Source organism: Chenopodium album, chromosome 22 (assembly GCF_948465745.1).
Source record: "Chenopodium album chromosome 22, dcCheAlbu1.1, whole genome shotgun sequence".
Taxonomy (NCBI): domain Eukaryota; kingdom Viridiplantae; phylum Streptophyta; class Magnoliopsida; order Caryophyllales; family Amaranthaceae; genus Chenopodium; species Chenopodium album.
The window spans coordinates 22,545,030-22,552,276 of NC_137855.1; the positions used below are offsets into that span (position 1 = coordinate 22,545,030).

The 7,247-nt window shown below is 35.2% G+C and overlaps 1 long non-coding RNA gene across 2 annotated transcripts; it reads left to right on the forward strand.

The window, feature by feature from the left end:
- The first annotated feature begins 2,491 nt into the window (after positions 1 to 2,491).
- Positions 2,492 to 5,445, forward strand: LOC145605996 (uncharacterized). 2 transcript variants are annotated; one of them, XR_014105187.1, is made up of 5 exons: positions 2,492 to 2,678; positions 3,264 to 3,326; positions 3,904 to 3,966; positions 4,604 to 4,731; positions 5,257 to 5,445. It is a non-coding gene; the product is annotated as an uncharacterized LOC145605996 (long non-coding RNA). The 2 variants fall into 2 exon arrangements; XR_014105186.1 differs by having other exon boundaries at positions 3,264 to 3,966.
- Positions 5,446 to 7,247: the final 1,802 nt, after the last annotated feature.

Sequence of the window (7,247 nt, forward strand, 5' to 3'; positions counted from 1 at the left end):
TACGGGGCCCGGAGGCGAAAAGTCTTGAGACCCTAAGTGATATATCTTAGGGTCAAATAATAAAGTTTGGAACCATATTGACCCTTATATGATGCCACAAATGTTCGTGGTAGGGTTGAGGTCACGATATTAGTGAATGTTTGGAACGGGTAAATTGACTATTTAAAGGCATATTGGATGGCTCCACCCACTCAATTGGACTCTCGGAGGGTATTAGGAACCATGGTAAACATCTCGGCAAAATTTATTTCCAGGCGAAAAATGGTCAAAAAATTCCAAAATTGAAGGCCATAATCCACGCTTTTTGAGGAATTTTGAGGTTACGGGGCCCGGTGGCGAAAAGTCTTGAGACCTTAAGGGATACATCTTAGGGTCATATAATGACATTTAGAACCAAATATAACCCTTATATGTTGCCATACATGTCCGTGGTAGGCTTGAGGTCACGATATCATTGCAAGTTTGGAACGGGTAAATTAACTGTTTAAAGGCATATTGGATGTTTCCACCCACTCAATTGGACTCCGAGAGGGTATTAGGAACCATTGTAAACATGTCGAAAAATTTATTTCCAGGCGAAAAATGGTCAAAAAATTCTAAAATTGAATGCTATAATCCACGCTGTTTGAGGAATTTCGAGGTTACGGGGCCCGGTGGCGAGAAGTCTTGAGACTCTAGGGGATACATATTAGGGTCATACAATGACGTTTGTAACCATATATAACCCTTATATGTTACCATAAATGTCCATGCTAGGCTTGAGGTCACGATATCATTGCAAGTTTGGAACGGCTAAAGTGACTGTTTAAAGGCATATTAGATGGTCCCACACACTCAATTGGAATCCCGGAGGGTAATAGGAACCATGGTAAACATCTCAGAAAATTTTATTTCCGGGCGATAAAGGTCAAAAAATTCCGAAATTGGAGGCTATAATCAACGCTTTTTGAGAAATTTTGAGGTTATAGGGCCCGGTGGCGAAAAGTCTTGAGACCCTAGGGGATACATCTTAGGGTCATATAATGACGTTTGGAACCATATATGACCCTTATATGTTGCCATAAATGTCCGTCGTAGGCTTCAGTGGTAAACACCTCAACAATTTTTATTTCCGGGCAAAAAAGGTCAAAAAATTCCAAAATTGAAGCCCATAATCCACGCTTTTTAAGGAATTTTGAGGTCACGGGGCCCGGTGGCGAAATGTCTTAAGACCCTAAGGGATACATCTTAGGGTCATATAATGACGTTTGGAACCATATATGACCCTTATATGTTGCCATACATGTCCGTGGTAGGCTTGAAGTCACGATATCATTGCAAGTTTGGAACGGGTAAATTGACTGTTTAAAGGCATATTGGATGGTTCCACCCACTCAATTGGACTCCCGGAGGGTATTAGTAAGGTAAACATCTCGAAAAATTTATTTCCAGGCGAAAAATGGTCAAAAAATTCCAAAATAGAAGGCTATAATCCACGCTTTTTGAGGAATTTTGAGGTTACGGGGCCCGGTGGCGAAAAGTCTTGAGACTCTAGGGGATACATCTTAAGGTCATATAATGACGTTTGGAACCATATATGACCCTTATATGTTGCCATAAATGTCCGTGGTAGGCTTGAGATCACGATATCATTGCAAGTTTTGAACGGCTAAATTGACTGTTTAAAGGCATATTAGATGGTTCCACACACTCAATTGGAATCCCTGAGGGTATTAGGAACCATGGTAAACATCTCAGCAAATTTTATTTCCGAGCGATAAAGGTTAAAAAATTCCGAAATTGAAGGCTATAATCCACGCTTTTTGAGGAATTTTGAGGTTATGGGTCCCGGTGGCGAAAAGTCTTGAAACCCTAGGGGATACATCTTAGGGTCATATAATGATTTTTGGAACCATATATGACCCTTAAATGTTGCCATAAATGTCCGTCGTAGGCTTCAGTGGTAATCACCTCGGCAATTTTATTTCCGGGCGAAAAAAGGTCAAAAAATTCAAAAATTGAAGGATATAATCCACGCTTTTTGAGGAATTTCGAGGTTACGGGAACCACACCAAAAACTAGATTAGAGATCGCAAAATATAGAACAGTTAACAAAGGTAGGCGTTCTTCAAAAGAATATAGAACGTATTTGTATAAGAGGCGTTCTGTAAGGTAATTCATATGGAACGGTTAGCATAGTTAACTGTTCTCTATTTCTTTTACTCAAATAATTAAAAATAATACTTAATTATTATAGAGGATATAGAACGGTTATCTTGATAACCGTTTTGTATTTTTTGAATAATTTTTTTAAAAAAATTTTAGGAGGAAATATTTATTTTTTTGGCAAATTATATATATACAGAGTGTTGTAAAAAAAAAAAAAAAAAAAAAAAAAAAAAAAAAAAAAAAAAAAAAAAAGAATTTACCCAACTTAATCAAAGAATTTACCGAAAAAAAAAAGAACTGACTTTCACTTTCATTTCACTTCCTCCATTCCACTAGGAAATACCTTTGCTTATTATTCATAAAAAAAATACTCAGTACTTCTTGTTAATTGCTTCAAGTTGACCGAAAACCTCCAATTGCATGCACCACCACTTACTGTTTCGCTATGCCGCCGCTCCACCGCTCCACCGCCGCACAATGTCTGCAGCACCACCACTTCGCTAAGCCACTTAGCCACCAAGTACATTGAGGTAGTTTCGAATTTTATTTGTCAAGTAATTGAATTTTGATATTTTGTCCATCTAAGCACACGAGTCATTCGATATATGAAGGAAACATAATTAAATTCATAGTTTTCATCTATTAAATTAATTTGCAATTCGAATTTAGGTGATTGAAAAAACTTCAAAGTTCTAGTTTTAGGGATAAATTCAATCGATTGTTTGTATGTAAGTATTTAAGCCAAATTACAGTAAGTTGAATCAAATTACCCTTAATTTTGTCGAATTTACATTAATTTCAATAGTAATCAAAATAATTTTAGCCAAATATTCTTACCTAAGTTCAATTTAGAACCCTAATCAGATAAAGAAAGAGGGGTAGGGGAAATTGATTACCACTGGATTATTGTGCTCTATTAATTTTAAATACTTTGCAATATATTTTAGAAATATTGATTCGCATTGCTTTTCTTTCACAAAAGGGTTGGTTATGAGATCTTGTGATTAAAACTATGTGATGATAAAATCTGATTCTAGTAATGTATAAGACTAGTCAAGGTTTTTACTATGCTTACAATGATGAGTAAGGAGTGTGTTTTTGTGGAATTTGTGTAGATGATTGTGAAGAGAGAAGAGAAGGGAATCATAACATGTGGACTGTGGTTCTATTAAAGATGAGTGAGTTTTTTATTCTTTGTACATTGTTGTTGACGTATGACTGTGTTGCAAAATCATCTTGGAGGTTTGTGTCTCCAGATTTCCTCTTCCTGGAGCTTACCCCACCGTTAGTGGTTTCAGCTATTTTGTCATAGTTGAGCTTGTATCCCCTATGAATGTGAATTGACTTGTCTTTGTTTATAGACTCAGAGCTAAGGTGCATGGTTGCTCCAATGTTTTCCCCTCCTAGAGTTTTAATGCTTAATGGCTTATGATGCTAGAGTTTTTCTTACTGAGCACCTTATTTGTGCACTAACTTTGGCAAGTTCTCCTTTATCTCTTTTTGAAAAAGAGGCTTATGTCCTGCAATTGCATGCTTATGTAACTCTTTCATCACCTCAGGTTTAATTTTCAGTATCATGCCCTCTATTTTCAGTTTTTTAGAAGACCTCCTTTATGTCAAAAACTTCTTTCTTCTGTATGCAGTCCCTCCTCGTCTTGATCTGCAAGTGGATGTTCTATAGTCCGTGCTTCCGGACTTATAACTTTTAAGTGTGTGTTTCCAACAATTTTCATCTTGGTATTACCATCTATTCAGGGCTCAAGCATCCCAAAGAATAAAAAACGAAGCTCTTCAGAGGCACAGAAGGAAAAGAAAAAGGTTTTATTTATTTTGTTTTGTTATATATATTCTCTTTTATATTTTTCTAACATTGGATGAAGTAGTCAACTTTGTATCTATGGGGCTTTAACTTGTCTACTTGCATCATGGTGGTTCTTTCTGAGGTATGATCTGTAGTTTGATATCTGTTAGAAGCATTGTTCCTAGCTTCTCCAGGGGCTCATCTCAAGAGTTGTGTTTCTCTAGATTTTCCTATTCCGCCGTAATTAATGACAGGAGCTTTCTTCATTTGTTTTCCGAGTCTCCAAATGGTTCCTTATTATAGTACACTTTCCTGTAGTGACTGGATACTACTAAGAATTATAACATCTATTTCAGATTCTAGATGCTGTTAATTGAGTTTTCTCATTAGCAGCTTTAATAAAATGAAGTACTAAACTTCTATCTTGCATCCCGCAGTAATTTGCTTCTATATCTGTTATGGAACTTAGTAATTAATGATCATATCTCTGTCAAATTTACTAATTTCTATCTCTTTATCAATAAGTTTATGTTTCTTGTTTGAAAGTAATAAATAGAAAACTTTGTGTCGCTTGCTTCATTTTAAAAGTTTTCTTTTGCTGCACTAATTAATCTTTTGAGGTAACACATTCTTTTCGCTAATTTAATTCTGCAGCTGAATAAAAGACAGAAACGAGCAGAAATGGACAAGAAACTTGGTGTCAAGAGATTAAAACTTATTACTATCGTGAAACCAAAATTATTGCACCCTGTCGCCATTATCTCATGGGAAGTTGTCAAGAGGTGGTTAAATATCACTATTTGAGTTTTTTTTTTCTCCTGTTCAATTTTGATTTGAAATTAGATTGATAGATTATTTATTTTCACATTTGGATCATTAGCATGCAGCTACATGTTTTAATTATTTTTACTTGCATTTGGTGGGTTATATAACTTTTACTATCATAATTGATTTTAAGTTATATATTTTGTATCTTTTGTCTTGATCTGCAAGTGGATGTTTTATAGCCCGTGCTTATAACTTTTATGTCAGTAACTGCTTAATTCTTAGGATCGTCATGATTTCCCTTAAATATATGTTTAGGCTGTTTGTAAGATGTATTATATTCTTTCACTAATTGTGGTTCGGGTTCTTGTTTTGGGCTAAAAACTTCTGCTGTAGACCCGTCCCAACCTTGTAAGCATGGATATGAACTTAGATCATATATGTACTAGATCAAAAATGATATATTTATTTATATTTAATTAGATGAATGTATTGTGTATATTATTAACTACTAATATGTATGTAATTTACATTTTTTGTAGTATTTCAAGCAAGTTCCTCCTACATATTCTCAACAAATGATTGATGAGCTTAGGGAAAGGTGGATTTTATATGTTACAGATATTATCAACCAAATGACGACGACGATGATTTATGTGAATTGTAGATCAATATGGTATTGGTATATCTAAGCATAATTTTTTTTAAATCAACATTAATTAGAAAGGTGTTTTAATATTTAACTCACGTGTTTGTGTGTATAGAACAAATTCTAGATGAATTATTCAATTAAATTGTGGTTGGATGTTTTAAATTATATATATAAGAAGTATATTTTTGTGTCTTTCGTCGTATCCGGAAATATTTTTGTTGATTTTATTATGTATACTAAAATTTATATTGCACGCATACAAGATCATGAGTTTATTTTACATAGGAAATGTAGAAATTTTCTTACAGGATAAATGTACAAGATAAAATATAGGAATACAATTTATACAAGACTAAAAATGAAATACAAAAATAAATACAGATTATCAAAATACAGGAATAATACCAGATAACATACGTACAGGGGTAATTTGAATTAACAAATATATATGGTTGGATTTATTATTTTTTTTAAAAAAAAAAAAAACTTTAAAGAACTGTTATCTAACTTAACCATTCTCTATTGTAATGCAATATAGAACGGTTAAGTGGCCTGAACCGTTCTTTTTTCCTTCCTTAATGTACAATTTTAAGAAGGGAAAGGAGAACGGTTGTGACTAACAACCGTTCTCTTTTTGTCAATATATAAAACGCCTAAACGACCCGTTCTCTATACTTTATACATCGCTTAGCAGAAAAACGCCCCTAAGGCGATCTATAAAGCCTATTATAACAGTTCTCTAAGGCCTTTTTGTAGTAGTGGGGGCCCGGTAGAGAAAAGTCTTGAGACCCAAGGGATACATCTTAGGGTCATATAATGACGTTTGGAACTATATATGACCCTTGTATGTTGCCATAAATATCCGTGGTAAGCTTGAGGTCACGATATCGGTGAAAGTTTGGAACTGGTAAATTGACTGTTTAAAGGCATATTAGAAGGTTCCACCCACTTAATTGGAATCTCGGAGGGTATTATGAACCATGGTAAACATCTCGCCAAATTTTATTTCCGGGCGAAAAAAGGTCAAAAAATTCCAAAATTGAAGGCTATAATCCAAGCTTTTTGAGGAATTTTGAGATTACGGGTCTCGGTGGCGAAAAGTCTTGAGACCCTAGGGGATACATATTAGGGTCATATAATGACGTTTGGAACCATATATGACCCTTATATGTTGCCATAAATGTTTGTGGTAGACTTGAGGTCACGATATCGGTGAAAGTTTGGAATGGGTAAATTGACTGTTTAAAGGCATATTGGATGGTTCCACCCACTCAATTGGACTCCCGGAGGGTATTAGGAACCATGGTAAACATCTCGGCAAATTTTTTTTTCGGGCCAAAAAAGGTCAAATAATTCCAAAATTGAAGGCTTATAATCCACGCTTTTTGAGGAATTTTGAGGTTACGGGGCGCGGTTGTGAAAAGTCTTGCGACCCTAGGGGATACATCTTAGGGTAATATAATGACGTTTGGAACCATATATGACCCTTATATGTTGCCATACATGTCCGTGGTAGGCTTGAGGTCACGATATCGATATAAGTTTGGAACGGGTAAATTCACTGTTTAATGGCATATTGTATGGTTCCACCCACTCAATTGGACTCCCAAAGGGTATTAGGAACCATGGTAAACATCTCTGCAATTTTTATTTCCGGGCGAAAAAAGGTCAAATAATTCCAAAATTGAAAGATGTAATCCACGCTTTTTGAGGAATTTTGTGGTTACGGGGCCCGGTAGCGATAAGTCTTGAGACCCAAGAGATACATCCTAGGGTCATATAATGACGTTTGGAACTATATATGACCCTTGTATGTTGCCATAAAAATCCGTGGTAGGCTTGAGGTCACGATATCGGTGCAAGTTTGGAACTGGTAAATTG